The 22,671-nt window shown below is 41.6% G+C and overlaps 1 protein-coding gene and 1 long non-coding RNA gene across 4 annotated transcripts in view; one reads left to right on the forward strand and one right to left on the reverse strand.

Annotated features, from left to right (window-relative positions):
• Positions 1-251: 251 nt before the first annotated feature.
• On the reverse strand, positions 252-15,047 carry LOC121490920. Its single transcript, XR_005987804.1, has 4 exons — positions 14,885-15,047; positions 14,432-14,474; positions 1,899-1,992; positions 252-312 (listed from the first exon to the last, which is right to left on the reverse strand). It is a non-coding gene; the product is annotated as an uncharacterized LOC121490920 (long non-coding RNA).
• FOXN2 (forkhead box N2) overlaps positions 3,451-22,671 on the forward strand; it is a 76,467-nt gene continuing 57,246 nt past the window's right edge. The window contains exon 1 of one of the 3 annotated variants that reach the window (XM_041755135.1): positions 3,451-3,717. The gene's annotated coding sequence lies outside the window, so the exon portion shown is untranslated. The other 2 variants (XM_041755136.1, XM_041755134.1) reach the window with 2 other exon arrangements.

The following is a 22,671-nucleotide window of genomic DNA, read 5'->3' on the forward strand; positions in this document are numbered from 1 at the left end:
CCTTCCTCACATATGTGTGCTCTCTCCCTTTCAATAAATAAACAAGTAAATAAAATCTTCTTAAAAAATAAAACTATTTAATGATAACCATATATATGGCAAAATCTATAAAGAATAACAAGAAAATGATATTTCTTTTTTTTAAGATTTTATTTATTTATTCATGACAGACAGAGAGAGAGAGAGGCAGAGACACACACAGAGGGAGAAGCAGGCTCCATGCGGGGAGCCTGATGTGGGACTCGATTCCAGGTCTCCAGGATCACACTCCAGGCTGAAGGCGGCGCTAAATCGCTGGGCCACTGGGGCTGCCTAAGAAAATGATATTTCAAAAAAGCGGTGTAATAGTTACCTCTGAAGGTGAATGAGGGACATATTTTCAGAGAAGGGAAAACAATGGTCTTCTACTGCATGGCAGTAATCTCTTTCTTAAACTGGCTGGTGGTTACTTTATAGTTCATATTCACATATATGTATTTTATACATTCTTGCTCGACATGATACAATTTCTCAAAAGGAAAAAGAATTTTTACCCGAGCAAATTCAGTAGGTTTCTACTACTTCCATGCAAACATGTCCTAAGACCCATAGTTATTAAAGACAGTTTAAGAGTAGTAGTATTCATTTAAAAAACAGAATATGGGTATATGTGTTTAAAGCATGATTCAAATATCACTAAACTCCAGGGTTGGAAGAAACAGAGATTTTCTACTTATTTGAAGGTCTTTATTTTTTTTTTATTTTTTTAAATTTTTTATTTTATTTTATTTATTTATGATAGGCACACAGTGAGAGAGAGAGAGGGGCAGAGACACAGGCAGAGGGAGAAGCAGGCTCTATGCACCGGGAGCCTAACGTGGGATTCGATCCCGAGCCTTCAGGATCGCGCCCCGGGCCAAAGGCAGGCGCCAAACCGCTGCGCCACCCAGGGATCCCTGAAGGTCTTTATTTAATAAAGATAAAATTGGGAGCTAGAAAGATTAAATAATTTGCACATTTTCTTCTTTTGATCCAGAATTCTGGGTCTTTCTACCAAGCAATACCACTTTCCTAATATGAGAAGAGATAGCAATCGTATCAGTAAGAAATGCATATTTCAAAGTTTCAATTATTTTTAATGCTTATTTTATTCTTAGAAGACTTGACTGCCTCAGAGCTGAAAATAAATTCTCCTATGTAATATAATATCTATACATAAGCAACGTTTTATATCATGATTGCTGGATATCAAGAACATTCAGAAAAGAAATTACTGCAATTTAAAATGGAATTTTACTGACAAGTACTAAATTTTCTTCCCTGCTTATTCATTTTAAATCATATAATAAAGTGAATTTAATGATAGAGTGATTCTTATGGGTACAGGAAAAAATTGCTTCCCCTTTGCTAAGCCCATCAAAGGTAATCGAAGATTAATAATACTATGTGTTGTAAAAATTGGCTTATTTTCACTAATGGAAGACACATCACCACTCAGATGTTATAGTGTTACTTGGAAAGGAAAAAGAAGTAGAATGCCTAGGTAGGACTGACCACATTATTTGTAGGACCCAGTGAAATATGAAAACATGGCACCTTGTTCAAAAAGCAGAAAAAGTGCCAATACACTGCAATGCTAAAGATACTAAAATACAAAACACTTTTCTTTCTTCTCTCTTATTTCATCTTGGTGTTTTAATTTGTTTACTTGCACAGGGATACTTTCAGGATGATGGCAGCTGCTCATAGGTCCCATTCCATGACTATCACCATCCACCAGCTGCCAGGTTCACATCTCTCTAGCTGCAGGACATACATGCTGTGCCCTGGTAGGGGCAGCAAATCAACCTCCCTTTGCATGGCCCATCACCCTAACCCATGGCAGACAGGCAACTCCCAGAAGGCTGTAATCTCCATACCTAAAATTTTTCTTGTGTAGCCCTCCCATGGAAAGCTTCCACTTTTTGTCCTGTGTCAATCTTGAAGTAGGAACCAGAACATATTCAGGAATCCCTTCAAAAGAAAATCCATCCATCAAATATTTAGAGGCAATGCAGATTCTGCTGAAGATTTTGTAAAGGAGCCACGGGAGGGTTTCATAAACCAGAGTGAATAGCATACAACTTTATCAATGCCCTCTTCCAATTTGTCTTCTTTTTCTAGTCTCATGAAGATGTGTGTGTGTGTGTGTGTGTGTAATAAAAGATTCATCATTTTCCCCTAAATGAACCAACTTCTAAATCTTCCTCTGTGCACCACTACTATTCTCTCCCTTTATTACTGCATTAGAACCAATCTGAACTATCGGCCTGAGAATGAGTGCCTCTTAGCCAATATGTAAGACCAGGCAGTCCCAGAAATAATGGCTATTTAGACATGAAAATTGTGTTCTGTGAACAGATGGAGTATGGCTGAGGTCTAGAAGGAGAACAGGGGAGGGCAACATGGGCACGACTGGTTCTTAGATGAGGAAACACGGACATCAGCTTAGAGCTGTATTTAGGACACTTGAGGGTTTCAGTGTAGCACGAAGGAGAAACTGAAAACAAAGAGAAGTTGAAAGAAAATGGAAAACTCCAACTCATGTAATCATTGGCTTTGTTAAATTATTGTCCATTTGCTTCATCTTTGTCCAAATAAGACAGTACAACAAACACACACACACCAACTAGTAACCACAAAAGTTATCAGTTAATTCAACAAATATTTTTTGAGCATGTACTACTTGCCAAGCAGTGTTCTACATAACTAGGATATGTCAGAGAGGCACCTGGGTGGCTCAGTCGGTTGAGTGTCTGCCTTCAGCTTGGGTCATGATCTCAGGGTCCTGGGATCGAATTCCATGTTGGGCTCCCTGCTCGGTGGGGAGGCTGCTTCTTTCTCTCCCCCCTTGTTGTTGTTGTTGTTGTTGTTGTTGTTTTAAAGATTTATTTTATTTATTTATGATAGTCACAGAGAGAGAGAGAGAGAGAGAGAGAGGCAGAGACACAGGCAGAGGGAGAAGCAGGCTCCATGCACCAGGAGCCTGACGTGGAATTCGATCCCGGGTCTCCAGGATCGCGCCCCGGGCCAAAGGCAGGCGCCAAACTGCTGCGCCACCCAGGGATCCCTCTCCCCCCTTGTTGTGTTTCTCTCTCTCTCTCTCTCTCTCTCTCTCTCTCTCTCACACACACACAAATAAATAAAGTCTTTAAAAAAAAAAAGTATATGTCAGAGATCAAAAGAAAGACTGCTGTCCCTGTGAAACCTACATTGTTGTCAGGGCGCCAGATTTAACCAAAACATAATAAATAGGCTATCTAAGTGTGTGAGAAGATAATGTTGCTCTGGGAAAGATAAAGTATAATAGGGAGGGAAAGGGTATTAAGATTCTTGAGACATGGTTGGGGGTAATTGCAGTATCAAATTCGGAGGTCAAGGCAAGCCTCATTGTGAAAGTAAAATTTCAGCACGGACTTAAAGGAAGTGAGAGAGTTAGCTAAGCAGATATCTGGAAGAATCCAGGCAGAAAGCAAAGGTCACAGGGCTGGGTGTGCCTGGCACAGTCAAGAAAGAGCAGGGAGGCCAATGGTGGCAGTGCTACACAGGGTTAGATCATGTAAAACGTGGTGGGATATTATAAGGACTTTGGCATTATTTTGAGTGAAATGAGGAAGCCACAGTAGTTTTGATATGAGGTTACCCAAACGGGCAGATTTTGAACGGACAGATTTTAAGAGGATCATTCTGGCTGCTGTGGTAAGGAAATACTGCTTAGGGGCAAGAAGAGAAGTGTGTGTGTGGGGGGAATATTAGGAAGAATTAAAGCCATTCAGGTGAGAGAGGACTGTAGCTTTGAGCAGGGTGGTAGTGGTAAAGGTGAGGAGAAGAGATCAGATTCTCTCTCTTTTTTTTTTTTTTTTTAAGATTTATTTATTTATTTATTCATGAGAGACACACACAGAGAGAGAGGCAGAGACATAGGCAGAGGCAGAAGCAGGCTCCTGCGGGGAGCCTGATGTGGGACTCGATCCCCAGACCTGGGATCACACCCTGAGCCACCCAGGCATCTGATGAGGTCAGATTCTAGACACATTTTAAAGGTATAAGAGAAAGAAAGGAGTCAAAGGTGACTTCAACGTTTGGGGTTGCACAATCAAAGAGACAGAGTGAAGCAGCAACTGACCATAGTTAACTAAAAATGCCTAAGTCTAAATGCAAACTACTGTGGAACAAAAATCTATATTTGCTATAATATAACTTGGAATCTCTTTAATGCTGCTTTCCCTGAGCAATTACCTAATTTATCAAAAGTCAGTTTCACAACTGCAGTATTTAATTTTAAATAAACTCTATTTACTGGATACCCAACTGCTATAGATATAATGTTTTATTCTTCGAGCAGCGGAGAAGGAAACACACTTCTCTAGCTTCTCTTGCACAATCCTTTTGGGCAATTCCTAAAAGTGAACTAGGTTGACTTTTTAGTTGTTGTTCATTTAAAAATAACAATAGAAGCTAGCATTTACTGAGCACTTATTATTCACCAGGCCATGTGTTCAATTGTTTCACATACATTGGCCTCATAGCACCCTTCTGAGGCTGGAATTGTACCATTCCACATGTCTTCATTTTAGACATGAAGACACTGAGAAAATGTGGAAAAATTTTGCCTGGGCTAGTAAGTAGCAGAGCCAGAATTCTAACCCAAGTCTAAGCTTATAGCTTTTAAAAACTGTACAAACTGTCTCTCTACTCGACTGCTAAGGAGGGAAGGACTAGAAGGGATATGGAATTTATTCTATCCCTAAGAATTATTGAAGCTTTAGGCTTCCCTCTGTGTTGGTATATTCGGGCTGACATAACACCATACCAAAGACTGGGTGGCTTATAAAAAACAAGTATCTCATTCTAACAATTCTAGATGCTGGGAAGTCCCACCATTTGGTGTCTGGTGAGAACCCAATTCCCAGTTCATGGCTGGTCATCTTCTCACTGTAACCTCCCATGATGGAAGGGGCATATAAGTTCTGTGGGGTCTCTTCCATGAAGACACTCATCCCATTCTGTACAACTCCCCTCTCATCACCTAATCACATATGAACTTGGGTGGCGGTGGTTGTGGGGGCAGACACAACATTCAATCTATAGCAGCCTCTTTGGTGTGTTTTTTTTTTAGTCTTTTAAAAAAAATTTTTATTTATTTATTCATGAGAGACACACAGATTGAGAGAGGCAGAGACACAGACAGACTCCATGCAGGGAGCCCGACATGGGACTCAATCCCGGGTCTCCAGGATCACGCCCTGGGCTGAAGGTGGCACTAAACTGCTGAGCCACCCGGGCTGCCCGAGTAGCCTCTTTTGTGAGTGATTAGTATAATTTTAAATATACATATGTGGGGTTTTAAAATTTTTTTAAAAAAAATCTATTTACATATTCATGAGAGATACAGAGAGAGAGGAAGAGACATAGGCAGAGGGAGAAGCAGGCTCCCTGCAGGGAGCCCAATTTCGGACTCAATCCCAGGACTCTGGGATCACGACCTGAGCCAAAGGCAGATAGATGCTCAACCACTGAGACACCCAGGTGTTCCTGTACCTATGTTTTTACTGAGTTTCATTGGTCACATTCCATAGCCTTAGTTTCCCCATCTTTGAGAAAAGGCACCTAGATCAGTGATTTCTAGGTCTTTAAAAATTTCAACTCTCACAAGGCAGAACAAATCCTATCACTATTAGGGATTCATTGTAGAAGTTCTCAGTGAGGTAGAAGTAAAAAAGAGCCTGGGAGGGGTGCCTGGGTGGCTTGGTTGGTTAAGTGTCTGACTGTTGGTTCCAGCTCAGGTCATGATCTCAAGGCCATGAAATGGAGCCCAGTGATGAGCTCTGCACCTAGCCAGGAGTCTGCCTGAGATTCTCAAGATTCTATTTCCCTCCTCTCACCTCCTACACTCACTCTCTCTCTCTCAAATAAATAAATAAATCTTTAAAAAAGAGAGAGAGAGCTTAGGAATTTGACAGAGCCTGGCCCTAAAGATTCTGATAGTACTTCTGCTCAAGCCATTAGATCAGTGGTTTTCAAACTGTGTTCCTGGAGGAACACTGTATGAAAATGCCTGGGTGTTCCCAGCCTTTAGCTGCCTTTTAGCATCAGCCCATTTTCAACCACAGCAGGTCCACTGTGATCTGTTTTATAGAGTTGGGTTTCATATAAGATTTCATGGAAATCTTTCATGGATTTCTATTTTGAGTAGTCTGAAAACTGCCATTCCAATAAGTGCTCCTTATACTTTAATGTGTGTATGAATCACTTGTGAGAGTTAAAAATGCAGACGCTTATTTAGTGAGTTTGGAGTAGGGCCTGGGCTTCTGCATTTCTAATAAACTCCTGCTGATACTAATGCTGCTGAGTGCTTGACTATACTTTGAATATAGCAAGGATTAGAATGATCTCTAGAGGGGCACCTGTGTGGCTCAGTGGTTGAGTGTGTACCTTCGGCTCAAGTCGTGATCCGGGAGTCCTGAGATCAAGTCTCACACCAGGATCCCCACAGGGAGCCTGCTTCTCCCTCTGCCTATGTTTCTGCCTCTCTCTCTCTTTGTGTCTCTCATGAATAAGTAAATAAAATCTTGAATAAGTAAATAAAATCTTTAAAAACAAAAAAGAATGATCTCTAGAGCTTTAAAAACTCTAATGTTAGTTTTTCTACTCAACCAAAAAGATTGTGTATTTTCCTAAGAATGATCTTAAGTTTACCAAAATGATAAGTTCTAGATTTCATCTCCATCTATTCCCCAGGTCTTAGTCTGTCTGCCTTTGTCTTTTCAAGTTCAACTGTGTTTCATTCTCTCAATGCCTCTCTTCTTTGTCTTTTGAAAGGTAAACACTGAACCTTTCGGACATGCATTTAACAATCTACACACAGTAAATATTGTGCCTCAGCCAGTTCATCTCAGCAAGAGCTAACTATGGAGGGTCTGGGAAATTTGCCACAAGTGAGTTATTTAAAGGTAGTTACGGTGACACTCTCTTCTAAATTTAGCATCTTAATGAACTTCTCCAGATTAAGGAGTAACTGTCTTGGACTCTTCCACCCTTTGTGTGAAAAACTTAGCACATACTTGAGACTGATTATTTTCTTTCCTGTGTTAGAGCCTTCAAACATTTCCTTTCTCAAAATACTTCCTCAGCTGCTTTTTCTCCACATTATCCTTTTTCTGCAAAGAGGAGGAAGGGGTTATCCACTTTTCAAAGCTTCAATTACTGGAGCTGTCTCTCTCTGAGCCTCTACACAGCCCTAGGTCTCCACATCCAACTACCCAACACATGATCAGCAGTCCTTTTCTGTGAAGGTCTAGAGAGTAAATATTTTCAGCTCTGTGGTCCATAGGTTCTCTGTTGCAACTACTCAACTCTTGCTTGTGACATCAAAGCAGCCAAAGACAACATGTAAATGAATGTGTGTGGCTGTGTTCCATTAAAACTTTATTTACAAAAGCAGAAGGCAGGCCAGATTTGCCAACCCCCGTCCGACTCCCAGGGCCATAAGTTTGCTGACCCCTGATCTACATGCATGTTGAAACTGGACCAGTCAGATTACGGCTCCTGGGAATTTGGAGGTGGGACTGGGAAACTGAGTTAAGTAATAACTGTGGGTTGCTAAGCAAGAAAGTTGGGCAAACTGGGTGGAGGCCAGAGGCGCAGTGTGGGGGCCACTATGTGGGACTGCCATAGTATCACGCAGGCAGACAAGTAAGCAGAGAAGCCCGTTTGCAGAGGAAAGGAAGCAGACATACAAAGAAAAGCTCAGATCAGAGATCAGAAGATGAGGGAGGGAAAGCGGGGAAGGAGGGCTCTTGTAATGCTGGCTATGCTTCCCACAGTTCTGTCTCACATAATCCTTGCCTATTTTTATATTCGTTCCTCCTTTACTTTAGCCAGCTGGCATGAGTTTCTGTTTCTTGCAACCAGATAACCCCTAACTCGAGCAACCTTTTATACTCCAGACATTCCAAATGACTGATAGTACTCTGACTTGAACAGTCATGCTCTCACCTAGCTGAGGCTTTGCTAGGTATGGTTCCATTCCCCACCCCCACATTGCCACTTCTACTCCATATTCTTTTCTTTCTGCAAACTTTGCTCAGACATTACCTCCTGTGGCTGAATTAGGACTTGGTTCCCACTACGGCTTATGTAAAGCTCTATCATTGCACTTATAATGCCACATTATACTTTCTGATTTGCTTGTCTGTAGTTATAACTGTAACTTTTTTCTCTGTGCTATGTACAGGGTTTGGTATATGGTAAGAACTTAACATAGAGGTAAAGTTACACAGTGGTAAATATATCTGTAACATAGGATAGGTTCTAACCACCTTGAAGGCTCAGGATCCTCAGATGTCCCTTCCAGCTTCATGAGCCAAAACAGAAATAATCCAAATTGATAAATTTATTCATATGCAAAAGACTATAGAAATGTACTCAATATGCCTTTATAATCAACTTTGCTAATAGTGTTGTTCAAACCTATGTTCTCACTGAATATTTTGTCTGCCTATTTTATCAGTAGCAGAATATGTAACATCTCCCGCTAAAATTGTTGATCTTTCTATTCCTCCTCACATTTCTGTAATTTTTGCTCTATGTGCTATGAGGTTATGTTATTAGGGGAATACAACTTAGATTTTTTTTTTTAATCTGGCAAACTAGGGACATCTGGGTGGCTCAGTGGTTGAGCATCTGCCCTTGGCTCAGGTTGTGATCCCGGGGTCCTGGAATCAAGTTCCACATTGGGTTCCCCGCGAGAAGCCTGCTTCTCCCTCTGCCTGTGTCTCTGCCTCTCTCTCTGGGTCTCTCATGAATAAATAAATAAAATCTTTAAAAAAAAATCTGGCAAACTAAACCTTTATCATTATGAAGAGTTTCTCTTCGTCTCTAGCAGTGCTTTTTGTGTTAGAATTTACTTACTCCAATATTAATATATTGCATGGTTTAGTTTTTTCCATCTCTTTTATTTCAACCTTCCTGCATTTTAATGTTCTAGATATATCCCTTGTAAACAGCATGTAGTTGGGTTTGGATTTTTTTGTCCAGTATGACAATCTGTGCTAGCTGGTTATATGAATTGGTGGTCCCAGATTTATCATACCTACTAATATTTACACCCTTCTGTATTTCCCTCCCCTTGACTCCGGAACGGGCCTGTAATTTGTTTTATCCAACAGAATGTAGCAGAAGTGACCATATGCTAGTTTCAGTCCTAATCCTTCTGAAAGCCTTGAATTTGTGTGTAAGACGTCTGCCTATTCCCCTAGAGATTATGTGGAGGGGTCAAGTGGCGAGGAAGAAGTCATGGAACTATTTACAAAAAAACCAAAGAACTCAATCAACAGTGAGAACCAAGGCCACATACATATGATCTCAGTGAAGCTGGTCCAGCTAACCTCTAGCCATTAGAGCTATCCTATAGCTGAGGTGCCAGACATGAAAAGTGAAGCAGCCATCTGGGATGTTTCAGCCCTAGCAGACATCACCCAGAGATGAGATGAATGGTTCATCTATCCAATTTTGTGTCCTATCCAAATTCCTGACCCATAGAATCATGAAATACAATAAAATGGTTGTAGTTTAAAGTTACTAATGAGGGTAGACTGTTAAATAGCAATAGATAACCAAAACAATCTTTTTCATTAAATTAGGATCTGTTTTCACTTAATGTAATTAGTGATATATTTGGGTTTAAATCTATCATTTGATGAAGTACTTTCTATTTGTCTTACCTGTTGTATGTCCTCATATTTTTCCTACTTTGCATTTAGACTGATTACTTTTTTTTTATAAAAAGATTTTATTATTTGAGGGAGAGCGAGAGGAAGAGTGAGCTCATGTGGGGAGAAGGGCAAGGGGAGAGAATCTCAAGCAAATTCTGTGCGGAGCATGGAAACTGACACAGGGTTCCATCTCAGGAATCTGAGATCAGGATCTGAGCCAAAATCAAGTTGGATACTTAACCAACTGAGCCACCCAGGCACCTCTAGATTGATTACTTTTGATTACTCCATTCCTTTTTTCCCCCCTTATAGATTGGAAATTGCATAGTGTGATGGTTAATTTTATGTGTCCACCTGGCTATACCACAGTGTCCAGATATTTGTTAAAACATTATTCTAGACATTTCTGTGGAGGTGCTTTTGGATGAAATCTATAGTTTAATTGGTGGATTTTGTGTAAAGCAGATGACCCTCCATAATGTGAGTGGACCTAATTCAATCAGTTGAAGGTCTTAAGAGAAGAAAGACTTCCTGAGCAAGAAATAACTCTACCAGCAGACGGCCTTTGATCTTGAATTACAACTCTTCCCTGGGTAAACCTGCCAGCCTATCCTACAGATTTTGAACTTACCACACCTTCACAATCACTTGAGCCAATTCCTTAAAAAAATCTGTGTGTGTGTGTGTGTGTGTGTGTGTGTATGTGTGTGTATCCCTGTTAATTCTGTTCCTCTGGAAAACCTTAACTAATAACCATAGCCTTGGGGCAACTGGGTGGCTCAGTCAGTTAAGCATCTGACTAGCAGTTTCAGCTTAGGTCATGATCTCAGGGTTGTGAGAACAAGCCCTGTGTCTGGCTCCCTGCTCAGCTCAGAATCTGCTTGAGATTCTCTCCCTCTCCTGCTGCCTCTTCCTCCACTTGCTCTCTATCTCTCTCTCTCAGAAAAAAAAACAAAAACCAAAAACCAAAAACCAAAACCATAGTCTTTTACTATTCTCATAGTGATTTTTTTTTTGAAGATTTTATTTATCTGAGAGAGTGAATGAGAGAAAGCATGAGCAGGAGGAGAGGCAGAGGCAGAGGGAGAGGGAGAAGCAGACTCCCCACTGACTTCCCAGCAGGGAACTGGATGCTGGGCTGGATCCCAGGACCACAGGATCATGACCTGAGCTGAAGGCAGATGCTAAACTGACTGAGCCACCCAGGCACACCTCTCTTAGTGATTATTTTAGAGATTATAAGATGCATTCTTGACTTATCAGAGTATACTATTAATTGTAACTTTTTTTCCACTCTCTTAGACAATAAATAGATTTTAGAACAGTTGATTCCATTTACTTTCTCCTAACTTATATACAATTGTTGTATATTTTTAAATATGAAAGACATTGCTATTATTGGGTTATATACTCACTACCAATATTCATTTATATTTACCCACAATTTTATCATTTTAACTGATCTTAATTGCCTCAAGTTTCTTTGACATTATTACAACTGGGATCATTTTCCTTCTGCCTAAAGAATGCTAGTGTGAATCTGCTGGTGACAAACACTGCATTTAATTTTTTTGAAAATTTCTTAATTTCTCTTTCATTCTTAAACATTTGCTTTCAGTCTTTTAAAGTTATTATGCCATCATTTTCTGGCTTCAGACTATTCTATTAAAAAGTCAGTTCTAAGTCGAACTATTGTTTCTTTAAAGATCAAATTCTATTTTTTTCTAACTCTTCTACTACTATTTTTCTCTTTGTCTTTGGGTTTTAGCATTTTTTTCATGATCTAGCTATGTGTCAACTGTATGAATTAAAAAATATGTATGTATATATCCTGCTGGGGATTTGTTAATTCAAATATTATTTCTGTCCAATGTGTCCAGAATTCCAACTATGTGCATATTAAACTTTATCACTATATCTTTATGCGCTTTCCCTGTGCTCTGTATTTTCCACCCTTTTTCCTATGCTTCATTCTGGACAGTTTCTTCTCACTTATCCTCTAGTTCACAAATTCTATCTTCATCTGTGTCTAATATGCTGTTACACCCAACACTGAGTCATTTTCATTACTGAATTCTTTGGTCCTAAAATTTTCATCTGATTTTTTTTCAAATTTCTAGTTATCTGCCTAAATTTTTAACCTCATGTTTTCTTTATTTACACATAGAAAGCATTGTTATTTTCAAATCTGTGTCTGATAATTTCACAATCTGAATCCCTTTTGCTGTTTTTGTTCTTTGTAGTTTTGGTTGGTTCTTTTGCTTGTTTCTTTGGGTGACTGATTATTTTTCACTGCGTACTATGTCTTAGTTTTTGCAAAACTGTACAAATGATTTGAGGCCTAGAATATTACTTTACTTCAGACAAAACTTCCCTTTGCTTCTGCCAAGGGCTTGGGGGCATTAGGCTAAAGGAATTCCCCTAATCCAATCTCAGAGTTGAGATGATATGAAACTGAGATGTCACTCCTTTACTTCTAGGATATAACCATTCGGATTTCTTGTCCAAAGCAAGGGGGCTTCAACCAAGTCATCCTCCTTCTCCCTTTGCACATCCTGCGCTCTAATCACTAGCCCCTATTCCTGTTCAGCAACCTTCTATGGAATGGATAAGTGGATTCCCTGGGTTTCCATCAACCCTCAGATTATGGACTGTAATTTCTTATCTTGTTAGCTCTCTAATACCTGATTTTTTTTTTAATACCTGATATTTAAAATATTTTGTTAAGGTTTTTTAGTATCCTTAGTAGGAGAATTGGTCTAAATTACTGCCAATAACAGGGCCTATGGAAATATAGGTATTATGAAGTATAGGTAGTTACTCTTAGGAAAGACACTGAAAAAGATCCTCAAAGGCAAAAAAATTTAGACTCTCATTCACAATTCTAACTTATTAGCCCAACTGGCATACCAGTACTTCGGATCGTTATATCTTAGTCTTGGTATCTTGTAATTTGAGAAAAGTTACTTCTTTTATCAACATATATTATTCACCATCACCTTTGTCCTGAAAACTGTTCCAAGAAATTAAACTGTAAGAATGAAAAAGATATGGTCATTGACCTCAAGGGGCTTGAAGCCTACATTTCCGTATTGGCAAACTGGTTGTTTTTAGAATCACCAAGCTATGATCAAAGAGTCTTTGTTAAATATATGCAATAGAGTGATAAATACATTGGACTGAAAACATGTATTCCTATCACTTTGCAGCCTAAATACAAAGGCATTTCAAACAATATATTTTCTAATGTATTTGTCTTCCAGTAAAGTTTATTAGTGAATATGTTCCTTTAAAGTATTTTGGAGAATGAAGAATACAAACTTCACAAGAGATCTTAAATGCCAGGATCCTCTTTTTCCTAAAGAGTTTAGCTCTGTTTTCATAGCCTTTTTACTCTTATAAACTCCTGGGGAAAGCTACTCACTCTGAATCATCATTAGTTTTAATCAGAGCTTTTCCTTGATAGGTGTTCAAAGTCCTCTAAAATAGCCTTTAAGTATACAAGTGTCCCTGGACTCTAAACTAAGTGTGACAGATTTCCTAAGAGACGTCAGCCTTATCCACAGAGATTATTTAAATGTTCCCAGCCTCTCTACTCAGTAGAGAGGCCCAGCAGAGAGATCTTAGTGGATGCTAATGCAGTACATTCATTATTTGACCTTGGACAAGTTACATGACTGTTCTGGATTTGCTTTTGCATCCATGATAAACTGGGCTCCTAGGTGACCTATCTTTAAAGCATATATTCATTCCAGATTTCAAATTCTGGGATTCTTCTAGAGTTGAGGAGGACTGTTTGGTCACCTGAGTTTAAAACTGATTAGAAGGAAAAATAGAAACTAAAGTTCAATATATCAAATAAGATACTATTACAATAACCTGTAGGGAGAGGAAGACCTATATTATACTAGTGATCACCATGGCCACTAGAGATAAAGCAAGACTAAGGTAGGAAGAGGCTGTGGCTCTTCACGAGCCACCTCCTGTCAGTCTTCCTTTCTCTCTAGCGTGTTTGTGGTAAAAAAAAAAAAAAAAAAAAAATTAACTACTATATTCTAGTAGTTCTGAAAACTAGTAATTCTACTATATTCTTCCTTTAGGAACGTCCTTCAACTTGTCCACATGAGGGGGTAACAGTGATTGCTCTGAAGGGAGAAAATGAAGCAACTCTTGCTTTAATTGAAGCTTACTGTATCTTTGCCTGGTGGCCTCTTACTCCAAATGCAGTCATGAGGACTTTCAGGACGGTGTAATGAGAAATAAATGGAACTAGTAGCTGATTTTGGACAAATCATATAGACACAACATTTTCCTCCGTGGAATGAGGGTTGAACACTTCCATTTTTGTTTTTATACATTCTGATGCCTAGAATTCTTCTATGTCTCTGTCATCCCCACAGCTTGACTTGTTTTATTGTCAGTAGGCAGCTCGTTTCATAATCAGCTCACTTTATACTCATGGCCTGGCACACAGTAAATATTCAGTTAACATTCATTGTTCGGGAAGAAAGTGAGCCTCCTATGACACCAGCCACTATGCATGTCTCTTTCACCTACCTTTTGTCTCCATCCATTCAGCACATTAGTGACAGGGATCATTACTCTAGTTTTTGAAGATGTGGATAATATAGATACTCAGAAATTTAGTGATCAGAATCATAATTTTTGTAAAATAGAGCCTTAGTTCTGCCACTTACCTTGTATTTGTCAGGTTAATTTCCTAAGCCTCGGTTTCCTTATCTGTAAAGTGGGAATTTGTAAGAGTTAGGGTAGGGTTTGCAGATTTAGCAAAAAAAGAAAAAAAAAAACAGGAAGTGTATCTCCAAATGGAACATTCTTATATTAAAAAAATATTCTACGTTTACCTGAAAAAAAAATTTTTTTTTACCTGAAATTCTGATATAATTGGACACTCCTGTGTTTTATCTGGCAACGCTATCTTAGCATCATGGTTATTACAATCCACGTAAAGAATTTAGCTCGGTCCCTAGCACTTAGTGAGGCCTCAGGAAATGCGATGCTTATTAAATTTTGGGTCTGATTCCAAAGTCTTTTTTTTTTTTTTTTTTTACCACAAACACGCTAAGCTCAGTTTCCACTTAAAATTCCAGTCAAGCGAGTGCAATATGAAGTTCACATTCACGCTTTACCGTGTCGACAGCGCTTTCAAAGCCTGGGCAATGGCGGAAAGCTCCCGGGGAGCCCCACAGGAGCTCGGGCTGTCGAGGGGCTCCGCCGCAGTCCCCGCGCCGGGACGCGCCGGCCGCGCCGCCGGGGAGGCCGCCCTAGCCCCGCCCCCGGGCCTCCCCGGCCACTCAGCGGCCGCGCCGCGCCCCGCCGCGCTCCTATAGGCCCTTCCGGGACAGGCGAGGCCTTTCCATTTTTCCCGCCTTCCCGGCCTCTCCTCAGCCCGACCCCGGCCCGGGCCCACACAGCGCCTCCGCCCTGCCTTCCGCGCGAACCCCGCCCTTCCGGACGCCGCATCTCCCTTCCTTCCTCACCAGCCGTCCAGAGCCGCCTGCGAGGTCCCGGGCCGGCCCTTAGGTAGGAGGTGGGCGGGGACGCCGAGGGGCGGGCCGAGCCCCCTCCCGAGGGGCCGCGGGGGGCGGGGACCGCGGGGGAGGGGCGGGGCTAATCTCCTCGGCGCCGCGTTGCCATGGCAGCGGGGGAGGGTGCCGGGAGGGGGAGGAAGCGAGCGGGAGGGGGATGTGGTGCAGCCGCGGCCGCCACCGCAGCTGCCGCTGCCTGCTCTTTGCCGCGTCTTCCCGGAGGCGGCTGCTGGAAGCCGCCGGGAGCAGCTGCGGGGCTCTGCCATATTGTGTCCTCCCCTGCCCGTCCCTCGCCTCCCCGCCGCGGCGGCCGAGCAGACGGTGAGTCCCGTGCGGAGTGGCGCCCTGCTGGGCCGGCGCCGCCGGGCGTCCGCGCTCCCCGCCCCGGCCCGCGCCGCGGCTCCCGGGGCGGAGGCAGCGCGTGCGGCCGGCGCCCGGCGTGGGGCGCGGAGGCGGCTGTCCCGTGACGCGCCCGGACATTTTTGTCCTGTGAGGAACTGGCGCGGGCACGGGGCGGGGTGGGGGCGCGCTGGCCCCTGCGCGCGGCTTGGGTCCCGTGTGGGCTCCGGGGCGTGGGGGGCGGCGCCGTGAGGAGTTAGGAGTTGTTGGTGAGCGGCAGGGACTGCCCGGAGCGGGAGCGGGAGCGGGTGCCGGCGGCCCGGCGAGGCTGCGCTCGGGGCCAGGCTGCTGTGGGAGGAAGTGCCCCGAGCCCCTCGGGAGCGTGTGCGGCGCCCCCGCCCCCACCGCCGAGTGGAGCGCGACGTGCCGGGCGTGGAGGGCGGCCCGGCTGGGCCCCGCCGAGGCGCGCCCGGGGAGGCGCCGGACGCACGCTGCGCGCAGGCAACTTGCAGCCCCCGGGCTGCCGGGCTCGGGGCACAGGGGCGGGTCCCGGATGTGGGGGGGCGCCGCGGCCCCTGGCCCCTCCCCCCGCGGGCGGCCGTCGGGGGGCGGGGGGAGTTCGGGTTTTCTGCGCTGCGGTACGGCCGCTTCCTGTCCGCCGCCGCTGGGGCCCGTGGCCGCCTCTGCCCTTCGGTCTTCTGTCTGGGGCGAGGGGAGAGGGCGTGGGGGCGTGTGCGAGGCCCCCCGCCCGCGGAGTTGGCCTCGCCGCAGCCGCAGCCGCGAGTCTGAAACCCCGGCGGCCCGCGGGAGGCAGGGGAAAGCCGCCCGTGTGCGCGCCCCGCCACCCTGCACCCTTCACGCCCCACGCCCCACGCCCCACGCTCCGGCAGCTCCACCGTTGCAAAATGCCTCTGTTCCCACCTCCGGTCGCTGGAGTGAGCGCAGCGACTTCAGTGGGGGCGCACTCTCGGGTCTTCTTGGACCCGATTTCCGCTTGAAAGTCTCTTTAAAGCAGCCTCTGCACTTTACCTTACAGGAAAGGGGGGGAAAGTCTTAGCGTGCAGAGAAGCGGCACAGTGCCTCTCCGCCGCGACTCCGGGGTGGAGGGGGGGGGAGGGCAGTTGCTGTTTCCAGGTTAGTTGGTGCGGTTTCTCCTCCTTCCTTCTGGTTGTGACAGCCACGTGGCCGGCCGAGCGTGAGAGTTGCCCTAGCGCCCCTCGGTCTGAGGCTTCCTGGGTACCAGGGGCCTTGTGATCGTGCCGTAGACCTGCATCCACACTTGTTTTGGTGTTTTCTGAGATGAGGAAGTGGAAAAAACTGAACTTGTTCATGTCTGTCTCTGTTCCCTCCGCATTTTAAGACTTTGTTTCCTTGCTGTCCTTGTATATATATATGGACGTTTTTTGCCTTCCTCCGCTGTTTTGATGATTCATCCCTAAAATCTCAGCAGTGTTAGGTATCATTAAAGAGTGGTGGGGGAAGAGAGTAGTACATTATGAAGTTCCTCAACTCTGGAAAAAAAAAAAGCCGTTTGTATTTCAGAAGCATCAGTGAGAGGTTCTAACGCAAGAAGAAATCATCACGTTCTGGAGTATTTCTTTTTTTGAGTTTTATAGAAGTCTTGTTTTTTTTCTTCTTCCATAAAAAAATTGTGACCTGAGAAGCTATGACTGAAAATACTTGTTTAGGCATGAAATAAATACTTGTTTGGTTAAAATAAATAAAAAAAAAAGTTTGGTTTGTGTGCACTTTCTTAAACTCATTTTTGGGAAAGTCTTCATGTTTAATGTGACTGTTAACATGAACAGATTTTATTTTAAGGAATGAAATTTAATTTTGAGAATACATGAAAGCAAAGAGTCAAAGGGTTGAAGATTTTTTAAAAACCCAAGCTTTTGGAGAGTTTGGAAAATTTTAGGATTTAGGTGTAATCTCTGCATACTAATGCATGTTTCATTTTGTAAATGCTTTGGTGGATTTGAATTATTTCTGTAACATGTTTTTTTTTTTTTTTTAATCAGTTTTACTTGGAGGGTGCTAAACCACAGGAAACATTTACAATGTTTGAAACAATTATGTAGAGAAGTTATAGCAGCACCGTTTATTAGAATTTAGTTATGCCATAACAACGGTTCTCCATCAATGAAGTTAATAGATAAAAAGATTTGGAGAAGCCTCAGTACAGAAAAGATAATGGGATTGAGAAATGAGTGTATGTGCTTGCCACTAAGAGCAATGCTTAGTTGAGAAAGAAAAGTAAATAAGGTGATGAAATACTTATATAAAGCAGGAAGCACTGAAAACATATGCTGTAAGATAACGGCATTATTAGTTATGGGATCCAACTATCAAATGAAACTTTAAAAAGTGCCATCCAAACAGGACTTACTCTTGTTTTTATGGTAGTTTAGCTACTCAGAGGATGTATTGTGTGTTGCTTTTTAGATTGTTGTCATTTTGGTAACTGGGTTTTGCGCAAATGCAAGAAGTCCTCCAAAAATAAAGTTTTGAGGGTCCAATCTTTGCTGATTTCTTAGGGAAGAAACAGAGGTCTACGATTTGAATCCCTGTTCTTTGATTGAAAAGACTAGATTAACATCCATGAAAATAAGAATTTGTACTGTGAGAGGATACGGTTAGGAGTTAGGAGTTAAATTGTATAATTCAGGGGGTTGCTGTAAGGCTTAAAAGAAGGAACCTAGAGTTTTGATTAGATAGGGGAGGCTTCATTCTTTCTCAAATCTAACCATGCTACTCCTATTAGATTAATCTTCCTGAAAATTATATCACTCTTATGTCAAACATGAATTGTATCATCCTTTATGTCAAGCATGAATACCAAATTTTTTCTCAGGACTTTTCAAACTTTGGTCCCTGCCTTCTCCCGTTTTACCATCCACTAACCTTCAGGAACTGTTCTTTATTTACTACTTCGATGTTGTATAACTATTTACTTCTTACCTTTGCTGGTGTAGTATTTTTCTGTTGGAAATGCACCTGCTCACGTCCTCTTAACCCCTGAAGAAATACTCGGGCTTGAGTCTTGGCTGCCCTGAGAGCCTTAAAATCATAGAGTTTTAGACCTGCCTTCACCTGTCCAACTGAAAATTCTTTACCTTCTCAAATATCATGTGATTCTTTTGGCTGTAGCCTTCTGTACTGCCATGTTTTCACTTAATAAATACTTTCTGAGCACTTCTATGAGGCAGGCACTGTTACAGGAACTGAGGATACAGCTTTGAATGAAACAAATGCCTGTGTTCTTCATTAGTCATCTTTTTAGGTTTGATCACCCCAAGAAGATTATAAAGTATTTGACCACCCAGAAGAATCTTATTTTCTTGTGTATATGTGATGTGCTTAGTGAGTATTTAATTTTTTTCTGAATAAAAGAAAGGCAGGACTTATGAGGCAGAAAGATGGGTGGAAGGATCTTTGCAAGTGAAGAGTACAAAAGCATGACCAATTATGGATGGTCTTGAAAGTATCACTTCTGAATTTAAATATGGTTTAGCACCCAAAAAAAGATGTCATTTGAGCCTGGGAATATGAAAATCCTTATTTGAAGAAGGCTCTTTGATAGCAGTATGTAGTACTAGTTATAAACTGTGGGGATGGAGAGGCATGGGATGGGGAGAAATCTATTGAAGAAAAAATTAGTAACTATGAAAGGGAGGTTTGGAGGAGGAACATCATCAAGAAGATGGTGAATTTAGTTAGTTGAGTGTAAGGTGAGCTGGAGGTAGTAAGGGGAATATAGCTTTTAAGTGACTAAAGATTAGACATGTGGGATGGTCCATTCAATATAGAAGTGACAGCTAACGTTACGAATTTATGTTGTAGTGTGAAATGAAATGTTGAGGACTAAGAATGATACTTTAGAGAAACTAAAATTGAGAGGGCGTTTGCTTTGGTCATATGTAATTTCATAATTAATACTATAGACTAATACATGCCTACAGTATTGTTTTTATTAATAATTTTATTTCCACTATCCACTATAGAAGTATGCTATCTTTGTCTTACCACCAAACATAGACCAAAAGAATGTTTATCAACATTTGCTTCCAGAGGATTTTGATTCATTCCTTATTTTCCTTACTCTGTTTTTTTTATTTAAATAAGTTTTTTTAGATTAGTTTTACATTTACAGAAAAGTTGCAAGATAGTATACCTTACTCAGTTTTCATTTCATTTTCGTTGTTAACTTCGTATTTTACTATGGTACATTTGTCATAACTAAGGGAACAAAATTGCTATCTACGATAGTGACACACAGAGAGAGAGAGAGAGAGAGAGAGAGAGGCAGAGACACAGGCAGAGGGAGAAGCAGGCTTCATGCACTGGGAGCCTGACGTGGGACTCGATCCCGGGTCTCCAGGATCAGGCCCTGGGCTGAAGGCAGGCGCCAAACCGCTGCGCCACCCAGGGATCCCATAATTTAATATTTAAGTTAAAATTTTGACACAGAGCTAATATAGTACTTCAGAGTTTTATTCATAACCGTGGAGGTAGAGAATTGAGAAAATTGATGAACTTATTCTTCTGGTTTATCTTAAAAGAGGAAATACAGAAAAAGAAATGATTTCTTGTACATTAAGGTTTTCCTGTTCCTTTTGTTTGCCCCATGCCTTTGTCTAGCTCCTCCATCCTTAAAAGTTCAGTTTGAATGCTACCTCTTCTATGCTTATTGAAGATTTATTAATAATCATAGCAATCAATACCTTTTATTGAGTACCTAACTGTATTCTGACATGGAATTATACTAGACACATAGTATATAATATGTAGAGTATATTTTCCTCATAACAACCCTACAGGAAGTATTTTTTTTTATTGATAAAGAAAGATAATGAGAAATTGTAAATGTAGTGCCGCGTCTTTGAACCCAGGTTTGTTAGACTTAAAAAAAAAAAAAAGCATATTCTTGGGCACCTGGGTGGCTCAGTTCGTTGAGCTTCAGGCTCGTGATTTTGACTCAAGTCATGATCATATAAGTCCTGAGATCTAGCGGCATGGGCCCCGTGGGGAGTCTGGTTAAAGATGCTCTCTTGCCTCTTCCCCCACCCTTCTCTCTCTGTCTCTGTCTAAAATAAATCTTTGAAAAAAATGCATATTGTATGTACTGTGACCTGAAGTTTTTAAAAAATGGGTATTTGCCAGGATGAGACACTTGCATCTTGATCTGCCTCCCGGAAGGAGTAGGGAAAAATACAAGATAGGGACCAGAAACTAATATTTACAGGCCGTTTTCTCTCATTTGATGCCTAATTTATAGAATGCCTATTCTAGCATTGCTACTACTTTATTGTTGTAATGAGTTAAGTAAGTGGTGTTAACTCCTTGAGCCTCAAGGAGGTTAAGTCATTTCTCAGAGATTATATAAGATTGCTGGCTGATGGGTCTGCTTGATCTCAAAGCCTTGCTCTGACTTTTCTAGTATAGGATGTTGCTGTATTTATTCATTTATTTAAACATTTGCTTACTAAATGGTCTGTACTAGAGCATAAAAATGAGTATATTGAGTTCTGCCTGCAAGGATTTGTAGTGCAGTATTTCTTAGGTGGATGATAGAACCAATGTAGTAAACTGTAATCAGCATTTCTATTTAAAAAAAAAAAAAGGAATAGAAAATTTCAGTGTATTGTGTGTGGTAAGTGAAAGTGTAATTTCATTTTGTTTCAGTTATATGTGTATATCATGGATCTTTATAAAAATGTAATTGCTTCTCAGCCTTTTGGCTAGGATCAAGTGTAAAAATGTCATAAATAGGAAGTAAGTTCTATAATAGGGTTCTTTTTCTTTCTTTGTTTTTTTTAAAATTTGTTTGAGAGAGAGCAGAAGAGAGCACACATAGAAGGAGGAACAGAGGGAGAAGCAGACACTCTGGCTGAGCAGGGAGCCCGACAGGGCTCCATCCCAGGACCCTGGGATCAGGGCCTGAGCCGAAGGCAGACACTTAGCTGACTGAGGCACCCAGGGTCCCTTATAATAGGGTTCTATATAGGGTGCTAAGGAAGCATGATGGAAAAAGATAATTCAAGGAAGGCTGGAGAGATGCTGTTAAGCAATTCTAGCAAATGGGAATAGTGAGAGCCTTAAATACATCTAAAATCCTGAAGAGGGGAAGCCTGGGTGGCTCAGTGGTTGAATGCCTGCCTTTGTTTGGCCCAGGGCATGATCCTGGAGTCCCGGGATCGAGTCCCACATCAGGCTCCCTGTAATGGAGCCTGCTTTTCTCTCTCTCTCTCTCTCTCTCTCTCATATGAATAAAGTCTGAAAAAAAAAAAAAAAAACAAACCTGAAGAAATGAAAGAGCATACTATATGCAGGAAATTTGAAGTGGTGTGAAATAGTGGCAAACAGGAGCCAGATTTTTCCTGGGAGCTTATAGGCTATGGTACCAAAGATTTTAGATTTTATTAGGCTCATGGTTTTCTGGAGTCTCATGGTATCCCTTTGTTAAAGAACAAATACGTATATATTGTTGATTGTATCATATGATCTAGAAACATCTTTAGCAATAGAAAATTTGACCATACAACATGTATGCAGTATAAAATGGTGCCCATAAACATGACTGTTGATAAAACAATAACAGCCAAAAACTGGTTAAGTAATTTTGAGGTGGCTATCAAATAAATGTTCCTTTTCTCCTTTTTCTTAATGTTTTGTCATCTAGCTCTTGCTAGCAAACTAATGGTAGCAGGTGCTAATGTTTTAAGAGAGAAACTTTTTAAGAGAGTTGTTTACTTTTCCTTTGAAATTGGAAGACAATCATTTTTGCAGTTTTGAAGACATTCGGGAGCCAGCTATTGGAATATTAATGTCAGGCCCATTTCTGAAGGCAGAGTTCGCAGACTTTGCCTGCAGCAGTGTTTTGTTTGAGTTGTATTTTTTTCTCCCAATTTTGCATTTTTTGCCAATATTTAAATATTGGTATGTTTCACATTAAGTGACTAGAGTTCTGTCATCTTCTGGAAAATTGAACCTTGTAGCAACATTGGTTTTTCATGTTCCTAAACAGTGGTAATTAGCTAAAACTTAGA

Source organism: Vulpes lagopus, chromosome 5 (assembly GCF_018345385.1).
Source record: "Vulpes lagopus strain Blue_001 chromosome 5, ASM1834538v1, whole genome shotgun sequence".
Classification (NCBI taxonomy): domain Eukaryota; kingdom Metazoa; phylum Chordata; class Mammalia; order Carnivora; family Canidae; genus Vulpes; species Vulpes lagopus.